The following is a 25635-nucleotide window of genomic DNA, read 5'->3' as shown; positions in this document are numbered from 1 at the left end:
CCCTTCTCCTGCCTGCATGAGAGTGCTACTTAGTAAAAGCTCATCTAAATCCATCAGAAAAGCTTTCAGTAAGTACAAAACACACATTTAAATAGTAATGATCCATTGTGTCCTAATTAGTAGGTAGCACGTTACAACCACTGGCATCTGAGATGGACGCATGATGGCACCTGCCAGTCGCTGTGGCTGGGCAGCCCCCGTACCAAGTGCTCCAGGTGACGCAGAGGGATGCCTGGGGCTGGCCGCAGGTTCTTCCTGTGGACGGGGCATTGCCAGGCCTCCCACTCTCCCCGAACATCCTGCCGCCAGGCGGGCCTGCTCTGGGTTTCCTCGGGTCGCCCGGTCTTGGCTCTCGGTCAGCTTTCAGGCAAGTCAGTTCGCTTCATCTGGGCAAGTTGCGACTGCCAGGCCCAGCCTGTCCTGTGAGTGTACAAGGGACAGGTCTGGGTCGGGCAGGCAAGTAGGTCTGATAAGGAGATGGGGCAATTTCTGGCCTGCACTGCCTTGCAGGGAATCTGGGCTTTCCCTCCAGGGCTCAGGGCTGGGGTAAGGGAAGGAAGGGTGGGGACTCGTATCCAGTGAAAGTGACAGGCCTCTCTGAGTATCAGAGAGAGAGAGAGAGAGAGAGAGAGTCTCAGAAGTAGGCATGTCTGCTTGTTCCTTTGTGCCCAGGGATAACAAGAAATCAGCCAGTGACCCCTGATTTCCCCCCATCCTCACCCCCACCCCCACCCCCACCCCCACCCCCAACATGAAATTCTCTAGGCTTTCCTGTTTGGTTTCTAGGGGTTTCTGTGGGGAAAAGAAATGTTATTTGTTAAGAAGAGTAGGCGACAACCACGGAGTTTGGTGATATTGGGTACAGGTGGTGACATGTGGTGTCAGGGAGGGGAGGGCCCAGGATGGGGCAAGAGGATGAGTGAGGTGGCTGATTGTAGCCAATGCCCACAGTGCATGTGGGGGAGGATCTCGGGCACCCACTCCTTTCTGAAAATCATTCCCAGGGTGTGAGTACATATGTTTGTGTTTTTACTCCCAAGTCCAAGTTCTCTCACTAATTAATGGCATTCTGAACACACCATGCACCATGAATGCACCTCCCAGGAAAGGAATAGTTGATTTGGTTTGGCCATTCCTAACTTGAAAACAATAAAAAAGAAAAGAGAAGTAAGAAAAAAAGAGAAAGAAAAAGAAAGGAAATCCCATAGAGAACATTCCTTTCTGTGTTACAACTGTAGGGTGTTGCTCCGTTGCTATGAGTTAAGTGTTTCTTGATTGGTTTTTGGGTTGATTGATCCATTGAGCAAACGCTCATTGCCTAAGATGGGTCAGGTGCTGTGCTATGAATAAGGGGCACATGGTAATACAACAGAGGGTCCCTGCCTTAAGAAACGGCCAAGGTGGCAAATAAGCAAATTCTTAGAAAATGAAACACTTGACTGAGTCACTTGATTTTACAGCCTCCCTTTGAAGCAGGTTATCTATTTTACAGATAATAAAACCGAGACTCCAAGAGTGGAAGAAACATGTATAGATAGAGGTCTAGGGGAGTTAAAGGGGTGAGAAATCATTTCCATTTGGGAGTGGTCTGCAAAAGCTCTGAGATGGAGGCAGAGCTGGCCCATGGCAAGTGGGGAGCAGGAGCAGCCGGCTCCAGGCCTTGGGGTGCAGCCAGGGCAATGGTGAGGGGGATTGAGCTGTTCAGAGAGCAGCCAGTGAGGCTGTTGACTAAGACTAACCCCTGGGAACCTTCCAACGGGGGAAGTGCAATTCCATGAAAACAGGTCAACATCCCAGGCAGATAAGCAGCAGTCATTGCAAAGCTGCCTCGCAGGGAGTTGCTCAACTCCGATGGGAGAAGCATCTGCATTTGGAGGGGTAGCTCTGCGCCGGCCACATCTCCTCCGCCTCCCCACTATCTCCTCTGACCAAAGCAGCTCAGCCACAGGGCCCCAGCCTGTGGACACCAAGGCGGGCCCTAGAGAAAGCCAACTGGAGGCAGAGCTTTAGCAGAGGCTGTGGCCTCAATTGTTCATTTATTCCAGGGGTCCTCATACTTTTTAAACAGGGGGCCAGTTCACTGTCCCTCAGACTGTTGGAGGGCCGGACTATAGTTTAAAAAAAACTATGAACAAATTCCTATGCACACTGCACATATCTTATTTTGAAGTAAAAAAACAAAACGGGAACAAATACAACATTTGTATTTGCATGTGGCCTGCGGGCCATAGTTTGAGGACCCCTGATTTATTCCATCCACAAATACTTACTAAGTACCTACTATGGACCTACTATGTCCTACTATGTCCCTGAGGCTCTGCTAGGAGATAATTAAGATGCCATCTCCACAATCAAAAACCCCGTCTAGTGAAGGGATGGACCAGAAAACAGTGGATCATCGTAATAATAACTAATGAAACTTGTCATGTGCCAGGCATTATTTAAATGCCTTGAATGATTAAGTCTTAGAATCTTCACAACAGGCTGGTGGTATTATTGCTCTTATGTTATAGAGGGAGAGACAGGGGCAAAGCGAGATTAAGGGACCTGCTCAAGGCCGCAGAGCTAGTGAGAGACAGAGCCAAAATTTAAACCGGGGTGGACTGGCCCCAGAGCCCAGGCCTCTAACCACTTTGCCATACCACCTCTTGTGCATACAACCAAGTCACTTGTTTATTCAGTGCAGGATGACTAGACAGGATGCTTCAAGAGCACAAAGAAAGGCTCCCCAGTCCAGCTGGTGGGAGAAGGCAGGAGGACTTCCTGGGAGAAATGGATGTGGAGGTCTGAAGGATGAGTGGTGGTGAGCCAGGCAGAGGAGAGGTTGGGGAAGAGAAAATTCCAGGCAATGGAACAGAACCAGACAGAGATGCTGGTACTAGGAAGCACAGACTGTTGAAAGGACTCTGAGGAGTCCATTGTGGCTGGGAGGGAGTGGAGAGGCCTCCAGGGGGGATAGGAGATGGGCAGGGGTCCTGGTTTGAGAGGAGCTGGAAGTATCTCCCTCTGGCCTGCTGTTACCCCGAGTTCCCAAGACTCCAGTGCCTGTAAACATGCCAGTCATACATGGGCCCGCTCAGAGGGGCAGTCGCTTTGTGTAAATAAACACATTCTTGCATAAATCCTGCACATCCAGTGACAGAGGTGCCCCCTGAGGCCATTCCCGAGGGTGGCTTGGGAAACCAGGGATGCAGGGACTTTGCCTTTGCAAACCTGCGTTTCATCATCTTAAAATGGGGTTTGGTAATTATACCAGCTAAGGTGGAGCCTGATAGGCTGTCTGCAGGGGGCCCAGACTCCTTATTTTCAACAGATTTCCAGATGAGGGACCTTCACTAAACAAGTGTCAGACTTTACAGCAACATCTTTCAAATGGGGCTTTCAAAGGTCTTTGCATATGCTAATAAAAACAACCTCAGTATTTCTATTATGTCATCATCTTCTCCCAGGAACAGTGTCCAATTGTTACCAGGGGAGCATGCCTTAAAACAAGAGTTCGGGCTGGCGGTGTGGTTCAGTGGTTGAGTGCTGACCTATGAACCAGGAGGTCAGGATTCCATTCCCGGTCAGGACATATGCCCGGGTTGTGGGCTTGATCCCCAGACAGGGGGGTGGGAGGGGGGCGTGGCAGGCGGCCGATTGATAATTCTCTCTCATCATTGATGTTTCTATCTCTCTCCCTCTCTGAAATCAATAACAATACATTAAAATACAAACAAACAAACTAAACAAAACAAAAAAACCCCGTAGAGTTCAAAATTGGATGTCAACCATGACAATTGACCAACTGGAGTGGGTAACGCTGATGGGTGAGGTTGAAGCAACAGAACATATGTGCCTCTCATCTGGCATGGCCAGCTTCTCCACACACCACTGGTTCCTTCCTTTGAGGCCCACCAGTTGGGCTACCAAGTCATTCTTAATAACCATCAAGGGCTAGTGCACGTCACAGTGTGTCCTAAGACACAGTGGTAAGAATAAGCATTCTTGCTTGCTTGAGCAATTGGAGGAATTGAAGCAAAATTCAATGGCTTGAGGCGTCAGAGGCATTTCTGGGAACACCATGTGGAATGACCTGTATGGGAGCAGTCGTGAGGGCAATCAAACTTTGCGTCATGCTCAGGAAAATGAAGCTATGAAACCATATGGACATCATATGGACATCAATATCCTTGAAAAATTTTGCCTCTGTTTTCCACATATATACATATCCATGTAGATACATATACAAAATCTCAAAAATATTGTGTTTTTATGTTCTCCTAATGTAAATTAAAATTAACAACTAAGAAGCCAATCCTTAGTAATAAACATCACAAAACAATATATTTCTTTCTGAAAGAAATAGAAAAGGCCTATCTAAATTCTCCAAAAACGATTTTCTCTCAGGATTTTTATGTGTGAAAGGATGATTTATTTTCATAAACTCTGATTATTTCTTGGCAGGATTCCTCTACTCCATCCTAAATAGTTTTGAAATGTTTATTGCTTGACTCAGATGATAAATAATGAAGAAAGAAAAAAAAGAGGTGATCATAGATAATTGTATTTTGCAACCCTTTGAAAGAATTCCTGAAACCCTTAATAAGTGATCCATTTCAGACCAAGGATATGTTCAAAGTTGGAAATTAATCTCAGCATCCTGCTCAATTTATCAGACACTTGATCTTTGAAAAGTCATTTTAGACATTTTCCTAAATTTCGTAATCTCTTAAAGGATGTTAAGCCCAAATGAACACAACATACCATAATGAATAGCTCAGAGTCATTTTACAGGAATAACACGGCTTCCTGCGAGTTGCCCCTTCACTCCACAGGGCAATGCTGGGAAAGATCATCAGCCTTTTCTCAGATGCCTTCATTCATAGTATTGGGAGCTTTGGAGAGTTCCTTTATTTCCTCGCTCACAAGTCAAAGCTTATTACTGCTGCATCTCAAACCTCTGGGTAATCATGTGTGGTTGAAATGCTTAGCTGTCTTTTCATCAGCATTGCTGCAAAGCCACTCAATTTTCTGCTCCTGTGAGCAACGCGATGATAGGCCTGGCCAAGAATTTTATTCAGATCGACTCCAGCCTGCACACTGTGCTGTTTGTAGCCACGTGCAAATCGGTTCCAGTGTTCCCTTCCTTCAGCCTGGATGAGCCCTCACAGCCTTTCTTTGTTCTTGTTGGTCCTTGAGGTGTTCTTGGATCTCTTTTGCACACTTGACAAGTGTTCCTTCATTGAGCTGTGAGTTGGTTCGTTACATATTATTGATTAAGCTGAGGAAACATTAATCTCATTCTTTTTTTGCTTAGTCCTCACCTGAGGATATTTCCACATTGATTTTTAGAGATAGCGGAAGGGAGGGAGAGACAGAGAGAAAGCAACACCAATGTGAGATTGGTTGCCTTCTATATGTGCCCGACTGGGGCCAGGGGTGGAGCCTGCAATTGAGGTACATGCCCTTGACCTGAATCAAACCCATGACCCTTCAGTCCTCGGGCTGAGCCTCTATCCACTGAGCCAAACCAGCTAGGACTGATCTCATTCCTAATGCTTGAAAACATTTCTCCTTCATTGTTCTTTTAAAGAGTTCATCTTAAAAAATATATGTGTGCTTTAATAGAGATCAGCTTTTATAGAGATGTACTTTTATAGTAACTCCTCAGTTCAGGTAAGTCCCAGGAGGGCAAGGTCCTTTGTTTATTTTCTCATGGCTAGGCAGTGTCTGGTACACAGTAGGGACTTAAATATCTGGGGGAATGATCAAGTGAAGTTTTTCTTTTCTTTCATGGTTCACTCTGATTTCAAACATAAACCTAAATATTGTTTTTCTTTCCAGCTACATTTTTGGCAACATTTTTCTGTAAAGTGCCAGCAAGTCAATATTTTAGGCTTTGTGGGACACAAAGGCCCTGTCACAAGTACTCACCTCTGTCATTATAGCATGAAGGCAGCCAGAAACAAAATATGAATGAAAGAGCATGGTTGTGTGACAATAAAACTTTATTTACAAAAACAGGTGGCGGGCCAGATTTGACCTATGGGGTCATGATTTGTTTGCAACCGTTTTAAACTACTAATTTTTTAAAAAAACCTGTTCACTTCAGTTCAACTTATTTTGGTTGAACAATGATACTTTCGCCCCCCGCTCCCCATGGTTTCACCACAAATCAATACAACTATCATTGCAATATTATTTCTTTCACGTTTTCTGAAATTTTTCATTTCCACCCCCCCCCTCGCCCCCGCCAATAGAAATAGAAAGCTCCCTTTCCCACTGCTAAATTTTCCTGGCAGAGCACAGTCAAACTGAGGAATAGAATGCTATTGGACTCCAGCCTTCGAAAATCTGTTTTCCAGAATCGTCGCACTTTGTAATTCGCCCTGCACTTTCTGTACTTTGAGGGCACATTTTGATTGATACAGTGCAGCTGCTTCTTATGTTACACATCCCACATCATGTGCAGGATCTGAACTTGAGACAGCACTGCATCCTGCCTCCATGCTGGTCCCAGATGTCCAACGAGGCACTGTCTGTGGTGATGAGATTGGCTGTCAGCACGGCCATGATGTGCCCTACCATTGGACAGTAAACTTGGTGAAGAATGATTACATAGGCTTTCAAACAATTACAGGCGGTGGGAAGAAACTACAATTCTTAACACCTAAAATATCAAGAGCCTATAGAGAATAGTTATTTTTTTAATTTTTAAAGATTTTTCTTAGGGTGCTGGCAGGAATTAAGAAGCAGCAAGATGGGACCATGGGCAGGACAGCACGTAGGCCTGTTGAAATGTCATCATCAGCTGACTTGTATCAATACACTCTTAGGTTTTATTTGCTATGGTGATGAAAAATTAGATTAATACTGTCATGGGTCATATAAAAAACTAATGTACATCTCACAATTTAGAACTAATTTCACATAACAACAACAACAAAATAGTTACATGTATTATTTACTATATGTCAGTACCTATATAGTGTCTTTGCATGGATTATCTCATTTAATTCCCACTGTAGATCAACTTTGTCCCCAGTTAGTGGTTGAGAGACATTATTTGGGTTGAACAAGTGATACCTGTTCTTATCTAAGGTCACAGAGTTGGCATGTGTGGAACTGGTATGTGTGTTTCTGATGGGTACAATGTTCTCTTCCTTTGAAAAATGTGGTTGGAGGAGAGAATAGGGTGAAGGAGACATCTGTCTCTAAATGGACTCTCCACCACATCCTGTGATCCTCATTACACTCTCCAGAAAAAAAAACAGAACCAATAGGTAACTATAGATCTATAAAAAGAGATTTATTATGAGTGATTGGCTTAGGTGATCATGGAGACTGAGAAGTCCCATGATCTGCTATCTGTGAGCTGGAGACCCAGGAAAGGTCGGGGGGATAGTTCAGTCCACACTCAAAGGCCCAAGAACCAGGGGAGCCAATGGTGTCCGTCATGGTCTGAGTCTGAAGGCTTGAGAACCAGGAGCACTGATACCCAAGGGCCGGAGCGGATGGATGTCCCGGCTCAAGCAGAGGGAGCACATCACCTTTCCCTGGCCCTTTTGTTCTATCTGGGTCCTCCTCACATTGGTTGATGCCCATATGCGTTTGTGAGGATGGTCTTTACTCATGCTACAGAGTCAAATGCTAACCTGAGAAACACAGACACCCCCAGAATAATGGTTTATCAGCTCTGTGGGCATCCCTGAGCCCAGGCACACTGACACATCAAATTAACCATCCCGAAGAGCAAGACGCTGGCCAAGGAATCTTGAGTGTTTGGGTTGTTCTAAGAGTAATACCAACCACCACTTCAGTCTACTGTGCTAGGCACCTACGACCCCACTGCATCGCACCTACCGCCACCCACCAGACTTTGCAGATGAGAAGCCCGGCACTCAGAGAGGCACAGTGATTTGCTCAAAGTTGCACAGCTCCACAGTGGCAGAATCAGGATGTGAGGACAGCGCAAGGATGGATCCTGTTCAATTCTTTACTGACCAATGATTGGCCAGGGTATGTCTGGCCTTGGCTTAGCCAGGGGTGGGCAAACTTTTTGACTCGGGGGCCACAATGGGTTCTTAAACTGGACCGGAGGGCCGGAACAAAAGCATGGATGGAGTGTTTGTGTGAACTAATATAAATTCAAAGTAGACATCATTACATAAAAGGGTACGGTCTTTTTTTTTTTTAGTTTTATTCATTTCAAACCGGCCGGATCCTGCCCGCGGGCCGTAGTTTGCCCACGGCTGGCTTAGACTGAAGCAAAGGTGGTGGGAGCTAATGACCTTTGTTTTCTTGGCATCAGGTTTAATAAGCCTTAGTTTCACTACCGATAATTAACAGAAATAACTGCTTTGACTATGGATCGTTAAAAAGCACTTTGACATCTGTCATTACGTTTAATCCAGGCAAGTCTGTGATGTGGGTCTATTTATTGAGCCCACTTCATAAACGAAGAGGCTGAGGCTGGAGTTTCTTCCAGGCCCATCCAAGCCAGGCCCAAATAGGGAGAACAGTGTATGAAGTATGGGTAAGAGCATGTGGCCCACTGCTTGGCTTGGAGTCCTGGTTCTACACTCCCAGGAGCATGACTGGAAGAGAGGTGAGAGAGAAGACAGCATCTGGGGAGAGGGGAGAGCCTTTCTAGGCAGAAAGAGGGCCTACCTGAAACAGTGAGGGGCAGTGGGCGCCATTAGTTAAGAACAACCGTCTTGGAATAATTTATTTGCACTTGATTTTGCCTGGTCTCAACTTGGAACCTCAGATGCCTAAAATGGGGCCAGTAAAACCATCTCTCGGTGTTGGTGCGAGCAATAGGAAAGTTGCACAGCTTGGTGCTCAGCCTGCGGTCCGAGTTCCACCACGTGAAGGCATTAGCGCCGTCGTGTCTGAACCGGGGGAAGCCTGAAGGAGCTGGCCTGGGTGACGATTGAAGCTGTCAGAGTCCTGGGACTGGGGTGTCTCAGGGGCAGCTCTTGAGGGTGGGTCGTGAGATCCAAATGGCCCTTCAGGAGCCACGCTCGGGCTGCCATTGCTGAGCGTGGGACCGTCGTCTGAATGTTGGCCATGGCCAAGGCGTTGCTCCTGGAGGCCACAGTGCCCTTGGGGTCTCTTTCCTCTCCGCTCCTTCCTGTACTCATCTTCGTGGGCTTTGGTCACTCTTGGCAGGACACACTACATCACTGGCGAGGCCCAGTGTAAGCTAAAAACAAACAGGAGGGCCCCTGCTCAGAAACTATTCAGAATTTCAAGATGGTGACAGTAGAACATTGCACCGAGGCGGGGTTCTCTGAGCGCGGGGCTGTGTGTACTGAGCGCGGGACTGTGTGTAGCTACACAGGTCTCCTGGCCATGAAACTGACCCTGACTCTTGGCCAAGCCTGTCTCTTCCTGGACATCTGAATAAACTCCGAACACCTCAGTCAGCTGTCCAGGCACTCTGGACCGCCCACCAAGCATGTAGGCATTGGGGAACATTCCTTCTTAAAAATGTGTTCTCTCTTAAACCATTTATTAATGCATTTGGAGGCATTGGCAAGACCAAGACTTTCTTTGAGCAAGTCCATGTCTAGCAAACAAACATCTGTGTTAACACACACTAATTAATTAATTACTTAGTCCACACATAATTATTTCTATCTACCGTGTGCCAGGCACTGTGCTGGCATCAGAGAGACGGCAATGAATGAAATACCATTAAGGGCCCAGCGTTGAGGCCACACTGTTGGGGCTAGAATCCTGATTCTATCACTTACCTGCCATGTGACATCAGGCAAATTACTTAACCTCTCTGGGCCTCAGGCTCCTATCTATAAAATGAAAATAATGATAGTACTTTCCTCTGAGGGTTCGTGTAAGGATTAAATGAGTTAATCCCCACATTAAGTGAGCTAATACGACAGGGTTTTGAGATTGGTGCCTGGCACATCGGGCGTGCTACGTTAAGTTATTATCTCCTCCAGGAATTAAAAGTCTGGGGGCAGAGAATGACGCGCACATACAGGCACACAAAATGCACACAGCCATTCATCTATTTAACAAACAGTGCATCGCATCCACCCGGCCCCACGCTTTGTGCGTGGCGCCGGGGGATGTAAGGGGAAGACAAGCTGTGGCCTCTTTCCTACAGTCCCGTGGGTGTCGGACAGCGGAGCAGGACCCTGTCATGGCAAAACCGCCGCTTCAGAATGTTCTCACGTCTCCATCCTGCGCTTGGCACAGTGATGTGGGGAGAGCAGATGTGTGGCCCGGGATTACTAGTTGCCGGGAGAATGCAAAGCCAAGTGCCACCCACTGGCCAGGGAGGGGAGAGGGGTCAGGGGAGTGTGGAATAGTTTCCTCCCTCCATCAGGGGCCTGGCTGGCATGTGGAGCAGACACGGCCTTGGGCTCTGGCAGCGTGAATGGCAAGACGGAGCAGAGCCGAGCCCATATTTGGCCAGGGAGACGTTCACTTCACTACACACCCTCTGAGTCACCCTCCCAGCCCAGCAGCCGGGCTGAGCTCACAGCCCCTCTGACTCAGGCACCCGGCAAGGGAGGAGACTGCCCTGCCCCTCAGCCTCCATCCCTTAGTTGGCCTCCCATGGCCTTCACCTCTCTCTGCCAAACGCATGTTGGATGCTTGGCTTGCCTCTGAGACTGCCACTAACCCCCACCCCCCACCCCCGTCCAGAAGCCGATTCCACAAGAGCCGACTCCTCCGCGGGGAATTTCTCCCCAGCCTTCCCTTGCAAAGTGAGCTAGAGGGTGCTGTGATATGGACATGGACGGGTGGGTGAAGCCGCCTGTCGGGGGAGGCAGCGCTGTGCGATGTGACAGCAGGGATCTGGGTGCTCCTGCCTCCCTGTGTGACTGTGGGCTACGCACTGCCCCTCTCTGGGCCTCTGCGCGGAAAGCGCTGGGGAGACAGCAGGTGTGGAGCCCCGCTGGCTCAGCAGGGAAGCGCATGCTAACGAGTACTGTCTCTTGGTCCCTTGCCCCCCGCTAGTAAATGGGGCAGCCAGATGCTGACCTAGATCTAATAACTAATCCAAAGCCCACACTCCTAACCACTTTTCCCACCGACTCTTGGTTCCAAGAGAGCTACCTCTTCCTTTTTGGTGGCCGTGTAGTATTCCATTAGCACTAATAAGTATTCAAAATCGCCCCCTTCTCCGTTATTGTCCCATGTCCTGGCTGTGTTTTGTTCATTATGCCTGAAATGCACTTCCCCATCCTTCTTTGTAATTAACTTCTATTCATCCTTCAAAACCCTCTGCAGATAGCACCTCCTCTAGAAAGACTTCTTCAGCCACGACTCTGATTTCTCCCTGTTGTAGACATTTACGTGGTTCACTCCCCCCACTTGACAGTGAGCTACCAGAAGGCAGGGTCTCTATTTTACTTTCCATTGTGGATATACATCACCCCAGCTCTTAGCACTTGCTTGGGGTAAAATAAACTCTTAGTCAATGTTAATGGAATGAAATCATACACGATCCTTGTACCTGTGGCATGTTTTCTATTTTAATCAATTAATAGAGCTAATTTATAGGTGAACAAACCTGTAAATTAATTTTTATTATGGACATAACATATGGACATAGTAAAAATTCAAAAGCAAGAGGTATACCAATGAAAAAAATAGTTTTCCCGCTTTAGACCCCTAATTCTACTCCCCAAGTCACCCTTGGCAGTTTCAATGTACCATTACTGTAACTTTCCATGTCTACAATCTTTAAAAACATTTCAAATGGCAGCAATGTTTTGTTCTGCCCGTTGACTTTCACCCTTCATTAATCGCGACTGTATTTCCACATCCACAAAACTGCTCCACTTTTTAAAAGGAGCCTCACAGGATCCAACTGTATCATATTGAGTGTATCAAGTTGACCTTCATAAATGGGCTTTTTCTTTGTAACGTTTTTGTTGATTTTTACTATTACAAAATTTGCTACAGTGAACATTCTCAGATGTTCATTTTGCTTTTATATTCATCTAGGACACATTCCTAGAAATGGGATAAAATTTTTTAAAATTTAACTTTCAAAAATAACCCCGTACAAAGGTGGTGGAGAAAAGGAATTACACTGCGGGTGGACACTGAGCTCCATTCTTGAATTTTCTGCTCCACCTTGGCAAAGGACAGGGCCTCTCAGCTGTCCGGGGTCTGAACAGCTTTCAAATGATAAGAGTCAGGTGGTGCTTGGCGGGAAAGAGGCCCTGCTACAGAAGATGAAGGGGCTGATGTTCCCTCCCTGCCTCTTGGCAATGCTGCTGTTGGACCCTGGGGTTTGGGATCTGAGAGCTGTGGAATATTGACAGGGGATGATTGGAAGTTACTCTCAGGGAGATGGGACCCTGGGAATACTCTTCTCCAGCCAATCAGAACCCCTGTGGTTTCCCTGAACCTCCCAGTGTCCTGCCTATGTTTTGGCGTCTGCCATCCAGGGGAGCTCCTACCATCTTTCTTGACTTATCTTACATATCACCTCCTCCATGAAGCCCTCCCGGACTTCCTCCCAGAATCATTCTTTCTTAACGTCATGCATTCAGCATACAGATTTGTTGTAGCAGCTGCGTCACCCCAAGTATTATTTGAGACGCCCTGGAATTGTGCCTTTATTCTGTGTTATGGTGCTGCTGCATAGAACTGTGTGATGAAGAGCCAGGGTGCTGAAGATAGACTATCTGGGATCAAAACCCAGCTTTATCGCTGGCTCCAGGGCAAAGCAGAGCTGCTGGGTAGAAAGGGGGCTGGGGCCTGGATCCTACCCACTTGGCCTTCTTTCTCTGGGCAGCGGCTCTTGGGAGGTTACCCTGGACCCCTGGGCGTTCTGGAAAGTACAGTTTGCAAACTGCTGATCTGCTTCACCCCTTTGCTTCCACAGTCACACAAAAAGGCCCCGCGGGACGTAAGGCCTGGGCCTCTTCACGACCCGTAGAACGTTTAACCCAGCGCATGAGCTTCCCCGCAGCAAAGTGGGGGCGTGAGCTGAGCAGAGCTCCTGTCCTCGTCCACTGGTGCATTCCCCGGCCCTCACCCTGAACAGTCCCTGGGCTCCAAGCTCTGTGGGTGGGGGCCACGCACTGCGACCGAGAACTTGGGCACCAGGCGGAGGCAGGGCAGGGCGAGGCTCACACCATTCCCCACGCAGAGTCTTGGCGGAACAGGGGTGAATAAAAAAACGCACAGGGCAGACCCATCGCACAGATCCAGGGACACGTTGCCAGAAAGCTATTTTTAAGCTTCAGTTTAGGAAGTTTATGAGCTCCAAAGTGACTGTGATTCCAAGCATGCCCTTAGTTAGTTATTCCGTATGCAGCGCAGCTCTGAGAATTTGGGCCAGACCTGGATATAAGCAAGGGGTAGGGGGCGTTAGCACTGGCAGGAAAGGTGGGGGTGGAGAAGGCAGCTGGTTGCCGACAGAGAGGCCCTCTTTTCAAGGGGTAGCAGGCCCTGGAAGAGGCTCTGCCTATACAAAGAGGAGTGAGAGAGTTGCTATCCACCCAGATAGTCCGCCCTTGACTTTGCCTTTCTGATCATGGACCTGTCAAGTTCCCAGGGGCCTGTTTTCTTCTGATCTACCAGCTTTCCCTCCAAGCAAGAAATGGAGTTCATCCCATTCGCTCCCACATGTTATTTTTCACGGACAGCTATTGAGCAACTACGTGGCACCCAGCTAGGCACTGGGGGTACAGAGGCAGGGCCCTGTCCTACTCTGTGGGAATAAAATGCACCCCGACACGGTCGGCTGGGGAGGAAGAGGCTGGAGCGAAGTAGCAAGTGAGTTGTCTGGAGTTCTAAATAGCACTGTGGGTCTGAGAGTACTTTTCTGTAATTTATTTTAAAATTGTTAATTTATCCCATGATAGGGGCAACTGAAGTCTTAGTTTCTTCACTTTGGCTGGAATTAAATAATCAAATCAGAGTGGCATCTTGGTCAGAATCTTCCATTGGCTGTTTGATGGCACTTTTGGCACTGTTGGTGACATTCTAGGCAATGTTGAAATGTAATTAGCAGATCAAAACCATGGTAGACATGGTGCCTAAAGTGCACATGTCTGGTTGTGGATCTCTCTCTCTCTCTCTCTCTCTCTCTCTCTCTCTCTCTCTCTCACACACACACACACACACACACACACACAAAACCGTGATTAGTAAGAAGTGAGGAAATGTATTTGCTATTACTCAATAAGTGCCATTTGTTTGTTAGACAAAATCTTTCAAAACATGAAGTCCAAAGGGAGCAATTATGAAAGGGGCCCTTGAGAATGAAAAGTGTGGGAACCGCTGGCGTAGTCTAGTCATCTGATGGAAAACTTGACTCTTCATATCTCCACCAAGTGCTCAGCCTCTCTTTGCCTTCTTCCAGTGACAGGGAACTCACTACTCTTTAAGGCAAGGGGGCTGGGGCCTGGATCCTACCCAGTGTTAGCCCCTGCCCTTCCCCATCCCCACCACTATTTAGTTTCTATGATGCCAATGTTCCTCTCAGCTCTGTGGATGAATGGCTATATGTTTTTGGCAACTTATTGGCATTCTTTGATTTTTAAAGTGGTCATTTTCACGATGAAGGGACTATTGGCTATTGGGTTGTGGTAGAGGATGCTGAAGTTCACACCATCTCGTGTTTTCTCCTCTCTGGGCACCGGAATAAGCCACATTTCCCAGCACTCTTCGCATCTAAGAGGTGCCATGTGACTTGCTTTGTCCAGTGGATTGTAGGAGGAAGCGGTCTGTGACATTTCCATGCCTGGCTGTTTGCACTGGAAAACATCCCATGGCCTAACTGATCTTCCAGGCTTTCCCCTGGAAAAGCTCATGCTGCATGATTCCAGGTTGACTCGGAAGCCACATATGGTAGAGGCAGAGTATGAAAGCAAACTGGGTCCCCGAGTCACCCTTTCCCAGTGGGGCTCTGACCAGAAACATATAGACTGGACTTGGTGAGACTAAATGCACCGAGCTGAGCACGGAGACGGTGCTGACTTAATGCCTGCCAGTTGGACCCTTCCGGGGAGGGTGTATAATGGCAGAAATAAAACCTTCATAGCGTTAAGGCATGGAAATTTGGGGGTGTTTTGCAACAGCTGTCAGCGTTAATTATCCCGAGGGGCCAAAAATAACACTCATTCCTTTCTGAGGTCAGAACCAAAAGAGACATGGAGAGAAAAACATCAACTTTTTAAATGATAAAAGCTGGGCACAGGTGAGTCATTACAATGAATGAGCTTCCTAATACTGCCTCCTAGAGTTAGACAGACTAGTCCACCATCAATGGAAACTCTGGGCATGCCAAGGTTCCCCCACATGGACATGATCTTACTGGCAGATCCTAAAGAGAGAACCCAGAAAGGCTGATCTCTTGCTCCTCTAGAACTCATCGATCAGACAAATGGCTCCACCACTCATCAGGAGTGAACCTCGTGGGAAAATGAGGCAGGAAGTGTTACCGTGGATAAACTCCCTCCACATGAAAATGTGAGGCCAGGAAACCAAGGTTCCCACCCAGGTTCATCCTTGACATAAGATTTGTGAGTACCCGTGACTGTAAGCTCCCTGAGGACAGGAGCCACATTTCCTCTTTCCTCTGCCTCGCCCCACAGCCCCTAGCACAGTGCTGGGCACAGACATGGTGCTGAGTTCATGCTGGCCGCTTGACCGGTGACACTTTGTGAGCTTATGTGACATTTCCCCCACTGGGTCACTCCAGAAGGAGCAGAAATTGCTGTGGTTTGACCCCTCACACTGCCAGTCCTTGCCTAACCCAACAATTTGGGAGTGTGAAAGGCCAAGCTGATGACCCAATCCTTCCTTGGGGAGATACCCATGCTCTCCTTCTGCCCACCAAGTCCCATACTGGCGAAAACACTTGACTCTCATCAGCTCCTAGCCAGCCCATTGCCCTGGGGGTCACTGAGTGTGTCTGAATCCCATTGTTGGTTGTAAGTTCCTGAAGTAAGGGCCTGAATCTTACTTACAGGATCAGTTGACAAGTATCTTCAGCAGGTAGTAACTGAAAGCAGAGGGGTTTCTTTGTCTCTGTGCTGAAAGCTGTCTGGGTAAGGAGACAGTCCGGCTGTGTGACGTCATTGACATCCCAGGTTCCTTTGGTTTGTCTGCTTTCCCATCCTCAGCCCCATGGCTCCCATCCTCAAGGTCGACTTGTCGTTGTAAAATGGCCATGGCAGTCCCAGTCCTTATGTCCACATTTCAGGTAGCAAGAAAGAGGAGGTAGAAAGGCATATAAGGCCCCCCAGCTGATCTACTCATCTCGTTTACGAGTTGTCCTGACAACAAAACATGTTTATTTATGCCACACCACCAGAATACAGCCAATGGTTTCATTTCTCTACAAGGGTGCCTGGGAAATAGAGGTTTTCAGCTAGTCCCATCGCTTTCCCTTCAAAATTAGAATTGTGTGATTAAGGGAAAAAGTGAGGGTGGGTAATGGCAGGCAACCCAGAGTCTCTGCCTCACCTGTCTCTCTTAAAGTACTGATCACACAGTAGGTATGTGTATGTTTCATTCATCCATTAATTATTTCAAAAAAATTCACTGAGTGCCTACTCAGGGCAGGCATATGTCTATACATTGGGAAGAGAAACAGAACACACTAAACAAACTAAATAATAAGATAATATTAGCTAATTATACGTGCCAAGAAACAAAAGTAAAACAGAGCACAGACGAGGTGAGAGACAATGTTAGATTGGGCGGTCAAGGGTAGCCCCTTGGAGGAGACATCATTGAAGCAGAAATCTGAATGAAGCAAAGTAGTCAGCCATGCAGGGTTCTAGGGGAAGAATTCTCCTGGAAGAAGCGCTGGTGTGGGAGTGAGTTTGACATATTCCAGAACAGAAAGGCAGAATGGACAAGTAGTTAGAAGTCACGCCTTATTTGATCTTGTAGCCCATGACAGGAACTTTGAAATCTGCCCACACCCCCAAGAGTGAGGGAAGCTACTGAAGACTGAGCAACGAATTGATACATTAAATTCAAATTCTCTCCTATATCTTCTTCCAACTACCCAATTAGACATATGTTAGACCCTCTCATTCTATCCACCATATACTTTTTTCTCTCTGTAGTGCAGAGTGGGTAACATTTTTAGATTTGTTTTCACTAATTTCCCCTTCAGATGTATTCATATATTGTTTTAGACATCTGTTGGGTTTCTGATTTTAATTACTACACTTTTTCATTTCTAGAAGTTCTATTTATTTATTTTTTCAAACATGCCTGGTTGGTTTTTTATCCTCTTAGTACACACTCGGTCCTCCCTTGTGTTTTATTATCTACATGATTGCTTTATTCATTGTACCTACTAATTGCAGCATCTGCAGTCTTTGTGGGGCTGGTGCCATAGTTTGTTGATTCTGCCAACTCTCCCTTATGAGGGCTTGTTTATTTGTGTGCTTATGATTCCTGAGTGTGAACTTACGCTCCTTGGACCAATATCTGTGGCAACTTTTTGAGGCTGGGGCCTATTTGTGGTGTGTTTCTACTGGGTACACAGGTCTACTTGGGTTAGTGTGGACCATCTAGGATATATGATTAATGGCCCCAAACACTGTGAACTTGTGCTCAGGAATCCTCAAGGGAATCATGTTTCTTTTGTTTCTGTTTCACCCACAGCCAAAACTAGACCAGTAAGTTTCATTCTGTGGAGTGAATTTTTACTTCTTATTCATCCACTGAGGTTGTCATTTTGGGAAGTTTGACTTTTCATGGGAATTTCCAGTCTGACTTCCCACCTTGATAGGGCCCCAGGTCTTGTCTCCTGCTTCCTGCCCATGTCCTTTCCCTGTCAACGCACAAAATCCATTCAGCCCTTGTTTCTTTGCATTGGGATGCCCTGACCCTGGGCCCATGTCATCTCCGCTGTTGCTCACCCTTATGGAGTCAAGCTTTTTTAAACATTGTTCCTACCTTCCAGAGATTTCTGTTTTGCTAGCTTAGCCATTCACCAACGAATATGTTTTTAAAAAGACTTTATCATTTTCATTGTGCTAAGCTGGGCAAGTTTCTGCTGTATTTTAGGAAATCACATGACCACATTTACACTTTAGAAGGACAGAATGGCTCTTCGATGAAGAGGGATTGTAAGGGGAAGGATCTCACACTGGGAGACCATGTAGGACACGATTGTCATGGTCAGGCATAAGATATGGTGGCTTGGACTCGGGATATGGTGGTGCAGTGAAAATAGGTTGGATTTGAATTGTACATATTTTGAAGTTGCTGATAACAAGACTTGCTGATGCTTTGGTTAGCGGGATGTGAGAAAACGAGATAAGTTGAAGGTGATTCTAAAGGTTTTGGCTCGAGTATCTGAGTTTGGGGTATATCTCAGTGAAGGAGGTGGCTGTGGATGAAGGTGGTTGGCGCCCTTTATCTAGGTCTGATCATTCCTGGCTAAGCTGAACAATGAGCCTCTAGACCAGCCGTGGGCAAACTACGGCCCGCGGGCCAGATCCGGCCCGTTTGAAATGAATAAAACTAAAAAAAAAAAAAAAAAAGACGGTACCCTTTTATGTAATGATGTTTACTTTGAATTTATATTAGTTCACACAAACACTCCATCCATGCTTTTGTTCCGGCCCTTCGGTCCAGTTTAAGAACCCATTGTGGCCCTCGAGTCAAAAAGTTTGCCCACCTCTGCTCTAGACCCACAGAGTGGGGAATCAAATGTTGAAGTGTGGGGAGGCTGCTGAAGCCTGAAAATCACTCCCCCTCTTCAGTTAGGTTGCCCCCCTTCGTCCAGGCTTAAATATAATCACAAAGAGAAACCCTGGGCAGGGTGGGGAGCGAGTGCCATATCACTTAAGTATGTGTGCCGACAGAATCCGTGGTGCCCAGGCCATTGGATTATGCTAACTTGCAAATTAAACCAAGCTCCATGGCTGAGTGAATAATAAACACAATGTGGTCTATGCATACAGTGAGATATTATTCAGCCTTAAAAAGGAAGGAAACTCTACACCATGCTACCACATGAAGGAATCTTGAATTATGCGAAGTGAAATAAGCCGGACACAAAAGGACAAATACTGTATGATTCCACTTAGAGCAGGTACCTGGAACAGACAAAGTCATGTAACAGAAAGTAGAACAGAGGTTGCTAGGGGTTTGGGGAAGGGGAGAATGTGGAGTTAGTGTTAAATGGGTTCAGAGTTTCAGTGTGGGATGAAGAAAAAGTTCTGGAGATGGATGGTAGTGATGGTTGTGAAGCAATGTGAATGTACTTAATACCACCGAACTGTGCACATCAAAATGGTAAAACAATTAAGGTGTTGCTCACCTTCAAGCAAACCAATATCATACAATTGTCAACTATGAATTTTGTCCATTGAAGGCATGAGAAACCAAACTAGAATATGTTATAACCATCATGTCATCCAAAGAAAGGATATTTTTAAACCTCAAGAAAGCAAGAGAGAATGTGTTCTCAAGGCACATGATAATTCTTTGAATGGGCTGTATTGGCTTTATTAAAAAGCTAGATAATAAAACATATTGCCTTAATTTATTTAATACTAGAGGCCCAATGCACGAAATTCATGCAAGAATAGGCCTTCCTTCCCCTGGCTGCTGGCACCAGCTTCCCTCTGGCACTCAGGACCCGAGCTTCCCTTGCAGCCCTGGCTTCGTCCAGAAGGATGGAAGGACATCCAGAAGGATGTCCAGTCTAATTAGAATATTACACTTTTATTATTATAGATTCCTTAATGGACTATGTGGTCAGTGTCCCCAAATGGCTAGATGACCTCTTGTTGGAGAGAGTCAAGAGGACTCAGGGAACATACTGGAGCATTGCATTTAAGCCTCTTCAAACATATTTGCTCAGGGGGATGGATGAACGGTTGGCAGGTGGGCTACAACTAGGGTGATCACAACTAGGGTGACCACATGGGACTGTGCCATTGTACTCACAACTGCTCTGGTTTGGACACTAAAGGGTACAGTTACCTGGCTACTGCTTGCTGGGCAGGAGAAGTACCTGGGCGGGGGCTGCTGCGCCAGGAGGATCTGCTCTGTGACTTTCTGTGTTTGTAAAGGGCTGTCCTAGGCCTTGGCAAGCAGCAGGGTCTTGATAAATGGCAGTTATTTTTATCCAGGCCATCTAGAAAAAGCGCTGGCTTTCGAGTCTTCAGATATTGGATTGCATCCCTGTTTACTAGGGCTTTGACCTTTGGCAAGTTACTTAAATTCTCTGAGCCTCAGTTTCTTATCTGTAAAGCAGAGTCAATGAAACTTTTCTTACATGCTGTCTGGAAGCAGAAATGAAATATAACAATATTGATTAATGTGTGTAAAGTCTTAACTTGGAGCCAGGTATATAGTAGGTGCTCAAAAATAACCTTCCTTCCTTCCTTCCTTCCTTCCTTCCTCCCTTCCTTTCCTCTTTCCTGCTTTCTTGCCTGCTGGCCTGCCTTTCTGCCTTCTGTAGATACACATTTTGCCTCCCGATTCCAATCCCTTAGATGCCTCCCCACGCCCACCTCGAGGAACCTAAATTGGCCAGGAGAGATGCAACTCTGTTGAGGGTTTACGTAGCTTTCCTGTGCAGAATAGCTTGTTTGAGCACTGTCTGGGTCCGCTTGGGCTGCTATAAGAAAATGCCACAGATTGGGTAGCTTATAAACAATAGAAATTGATTTCTCACAGTTCTGGAGGCTGGGAAGTCCAAGATCATGGTGCTGGCAGATTTGATGAGATGGCTGGCTGTTGAGAACTCTCCTCCTGGTTCATGAAGAACACCTTCTCACTGTGTCTTCACGTGGCAGGAGGGGTCAGGGATCCTTTCATAAAGGCGCTAATCTCATTCACGAGAGCTCCACCCTCATGACCCAATCACCTCCCAAGGGCCCACTTCCTAGTGCCATTATCTCTGGGAGTTAGGACCTCAACATACAAATGTTGAAGGAACACAAACATTCAGACCATAGCAAGGACATTCTGCACTCAAGCTGTAGGTGTCCCTATGAAGAAGTTAAGTGTGAGGGTGGGAAGAAAAGGGATGGTTACCCAGACACAGAAAACACGAAGTTCTATTTTCAATGGGCTTAGAGTGTCCCCGAGTTCAAACACCTGCTCACACTTGAAATATCCCAAGAAGCTTTTCAACTGGCATTCTCGAGGAGAATAGATGCTCTCCTCGCCCCTCATTTATCCCTAAGTTTCTATGACTTCTAAATACAACCATTCAATTTGGCACCCCTTTGAGCACAGGAACATTGGGTCTCTTCTTGAAGCCTAGCATAAGTTGGGGAGGATCTTCGGCTCTTAGCTACTCTAAACTACTCTTTGAGCCTCTGCAAATGCATTTTGGTTGGTTCATGAAGAGGCTGCAAGTTCATGGGTTGAGAAGAGATGCTGATTTAGGGGTTGGTTGAAACCAGAAAATGACTCTTGCCGAGAAGATACTCTTGAACTGGCATTTGAAAGGAAGACAGGAGGGGGCTGGTGAAGAGGGTGGGAATGGAGCTCTGTTGGAATCCCCCTACAACCGCTCACTCTCCCTGGCCGGTCTTGGCTTTCTGCCTGGTACCCAGTGGTGCTTCACAAATGCTGGCTGAGCAGAGCTCACCTTCAAGGCCTGGCTCACAGTTCACCTCTTCTGATCCTCCCGGGATTGCCTAGACAGGACCTATCCCTCCTCCCTCTGGGCCCCGTAACCGGTACACATTGCGGCAGCTGTCAGATTGTGTTGTAATTATTTGTGGGCTCCAGATGGAGAAGTCCTCGAGGACAGAGGCCTTGTCATTGTACCTCTTGCCCCAGCGCCTGACTATGAAAGGGACTCAGCACACACACAGCTTGCCTGGCACTGCTGGTGATCAGGAGGGTCCTGAGGAATTGGGGGCTGGCTGAGTACCAGGGGCCACTGAATACTACACTCCGGGGCTATGATCTGCTTGGCAATAACTCTATTCCACATTTCCCAGAGATTGTTCTTGTAACACATGGGCAGCGTGCCCAAGCCAGGCTATGACTAGTTCCTAAAACAAGTCAAAGCGTTCCTTTTGGGACACGTCCATCAGCGGGACAGACGAGCACGCGGCTCTGACAACTGGGGCTCTCACGGTTCTGGCTGTGGGACTGTTTCTCACCCGGTTCCTCCCGGCCACCGCAGCAGCCCTGTTGTGCTTGGCTGGGCTTCTGGCCGGTGAGGAGATGAGCTCTGCCTTCCCAGATCTTGGGGTGGAGGAGAGCTCCATCCACACCCCCACCCACAGCTGCCTGCGCACGGCTGCGATGGAAACTGCTCCTCATCCAACAGATCTCAGTGCAGATTGGAAAGTGCTCGTCGGAGGAGGGAGTTGTGTCATTGTTGGTGCGTGGAAGGCAGCCAGGCTGTGAATGAGACCACAGTCTTCCCGTCAGCCTTGCTTTCCACTCCGATGGAGGGCAAGGCCGCTCTCCAATGCCAGCTGCACAGAGCCTGGGCACTCTCTGCCTTGGATGCACCGAGGTTCATCAGATGAGGGTCATGAGGGTAGACCGTAGGCTGGCCAGACAATAGGAGGTGTGACTGCTTGCGAAGAACTCACAGTCTGAGGCAGTTCTATCTTCAGGATGGCGCCTTTCGACCCTTTAAGTCCCACCCCACACACCCGGGGTGTGAGCATGATTTCTGGCACATGCGCTTGTAAATTAGTCTCGGCCTGAGTCATCCCAGCAGCCTCCGCCCCGCCCGGGAGCTGCAGGGAGCCTGGGGTCTGAACTTCGGGAGTCCTTTCTGCTGAATCCCTTGACTAGGGGGCCCATAGGGTGCCCCTGTGATGTGCATGTCTAAAGGGAGCGCACGGATGATTTAAATCTCACACTGAAAATGGAAGCGCTCATTTAACAGAGAAGCAGAATAGAAGAGTGTGCCAAGAGCACAGAATTGGGGGGGGGGGGCAGTTCCACGGACACCACCCGGTTCTGTGAACGTGGGCTAATCATGTCATTTTTGTTTTGTTTCTAAAATTCATTTAACAAAGATTGAGAGGAGCATCGTGGCAGCGAAGCGGACACCTCAGTCAGAAACCATCTAAATCAGGCGCCCTCGGGAAGGAAACATACCGGACACCGGGGAAGACAGCCATGGAGGGTCAGGTGGGGAGCGCCTCTGACTCTGAGAAAGAAGACAAAAAGGATCCGAGTGGTTCCGAGGAGGATGTTATTGAACCAGTAATTGATAGGCCTGGGAAGAAGAGGACTTCTGCAGAAATAGTTGAAGATATGGGGGTAGAGTCCAGAATATGCTGGAACACTCTTTTTGCAAAGAGAGAATGACTAGCAATGCGTACCAAGGCTTCTCTCAAAACCAATAAGCAGAAAATTGAACATATTTGGAAAATCCAAAAAGATCAAAGGCAGACGCTTAACCGAGAATATTCTCAGCAGTTTCTGACTTTGTGTCAGCAGTGCGAGCTAGCTGTGCAGAAAGCCGGCGAACAAGAAAACTAGCTAACTGGTTTCAATGGCAACAGAAGCTTTTTCAACAGCCTAGAGCTGCTCAGAGCTAGAAGCTGAAAACAAATAGTTATATGAGCAGTTCACAGAGTATGAGGGACTTGGAGAAGAGTCATGATACTCTACCTACTGGTGCACAAAATGAACTTTAAAAAGAAATGGCTGTGTTGCAAAAACAAATTATGATGGACATCCAGGAGCAGGGGGGTGGCAAGTGTTTGAAAGTCTCATCAATCCGTGTTATTCTGATGACTCTTTAAAGAATTTGAACCTAAGTAATACGATACGATTATAACATTAGCTAAGAGGCCTGTAAGCCTTAGAGTGGTTTAAAAATTTTTGGTTAAAATATTACGCCATGCTAATCATTAGCTTGAGTGCAAGCCTCCTCTTTCTGTTAACCTTCAAATAAAATCTAAACAGTTCAGTGAGTAGCCGAAATTCCTAAATTGTATGCACCTACTTTATAGAGAAGAATGGGTAGTGGTGAACAGCAGGAGTGCTGGAGTCAGGCCACCTGAGTTCAAGTCCTGGTTCTTCCTTTTACCACCTTATTACCTTGGGATAAATACCTAATTGCCCTATGCCTGAGATTCCTCTTCTGCAAAGAGGGGATAATAATAATAATAATAATAATAATAATAATAATAATAATAATAATTCTGTTTAGAGTTGTTGGAGGATCCAATGAGTTTAGACATATGCAAGCATCTAGATTCTAGATTCTAGAACAATGCCTGGGACATGATTCCCAATCATTGGATATTATCTTTTTGCTAAAGTGTTTCTTTGAAAATTAAAATGAGATAATGTTTACAAAAGCCTAGTATAGGCCTTGCCCACAGTAAGTGAAAGCTGTTATCGGTGTGAAGGTGAGCCCTTTAGTTCATTTCCTTGACTTACGATGCTCACACTTGGGGAGGTTGGGAGCAAGCAATCCCAATTCCCTCTAATTGTTCTGCCAATAACAAGTGTCTCATCTCATTTGTTGGAGTTTGCTAGTCACTGTGCTGCCGGTTCCTAGTGGCAGGGAGACTGTGCCTCTCAAACAGAAACAGACTTGGCCTGCGTCCCCTCCCTGCACTCACTTAATTCCTGCTCCTGTGGGAAGTCCACTGCAGAGGAGTCCTCTCCCAGAGGAGGCAGACCTCTTTTTCCCCCTCAGTCCCCTCTGACTAGGGAGGTTAATTCCAGACACACCTGGAATTCCATCCCTTCTTCGACCATTACTGGTTTGTCATTACTGTATCTCACAGTGTCCCCATCTTTAAATGGGAATAACAGTACCTATGTCGTGGTTTATTGGGAGAGTTAAATAAAGCCATATATATGAGATAGAGCCTGGCCCATAGCAAGTGGGCAACAGAGGTTAGTGGATTCTAGTTGTTATTGTTATGTATAACCTGAGGCCCAGCTAAAAGGCTCCCTCCTCCAGGAAGCCTTCCTGAGCTTCTCCAAATGGACGTTCACATCTTCTTTCCCTGAACTTCCTTCTCACCTTTTCTCTAGTTTTTTGATATCATGTTTCTCTTCTAATTGAATTAGAATAATTGAGAAATGAGTCTTCTCCTTCATAGTAAGCTTCAGAGATGAGGTTTTGTGCTGGATCAGCCCTCATGCATCACAGATTCACCCCAGGTCTGGGCACAGGACAGGCACTTAAGCAGTGTTCAGGGCAAGTAGCTATACAATAATTTGCAACAATCATATATTAACTAGTAGCCCGGTGCACAGGCTACTAGTCTGGCCTTCACCCTCTCCAATCTGAGACACCTCAGGGAATGTCCAACTGCCTGTTTGTGCCCACACTTTTAACAGATAACAGCTCCATTGTTGTTTCTTTCTTATGCTTAAAACCATTGGAATTAGTAGGTATTCAAAGTGTGTATACATTTTGGGGGGACACCCTGTATATCTCTAGTCAGTGGTGAAAGAAACCAACAGCAGATTTGGAACCCCCAGACAGGGAACCTCGCTCACTCCCCACGTCTCCCCACTTCACTTTCCACCTTCGTGGGCAGCAGGAGAATCAACGTTTTCTCTCATTAATTCGGAAAAGCACGTCCTGTCACCCGCTGCCCGGCAGGAGTGCGCTAGGCTCCAAACAAGCGAGGCTCAGTCAGGGCAGCCTTCGCTCATGGGTGCTGGCTCCCAAAGTGCACATTCCTCCTCTACAGTCGCCCCGACTATCCCACT

The 25635-nt window shown here is 46.9% G+C and overlaps 1 pseudogene; it reads left to right on the top strand.

Moving 5' to 3' along the window:
• Window positions 1-5033: 5033 nt before the first annotated feature.
• LOC132220104 (synaptonemal complex protein 3-like) lies at window positions 5034-23870 on the top strand (annotated as a pseudogene).
• The last annotated feature ends 1765 nt before the right edge of the window (window positions 23871-25635 follow it).

The sequence above is a fragment of the Myotis daubentonii genome, chromosome 17 (assembly GCF_963259705.1).
Source record: "Myotis daubentonii chromosome 17, mMyoDau2.1, whole genome shotgun sequence".
In the NCBI taxonomy this organism is placed as follows: domain Eukaryota; kingdom Metazoa; phylum Chordata; class Mammalia; order Chiroptera; family Vespertilionidae; genus Myotis; species Myotis daubentonii.
The sequence above is the reverse complement of the archived record's forward strand: the minus strand, read 5'-3'. Positions and strand labels throughout refer to the sequence as shown.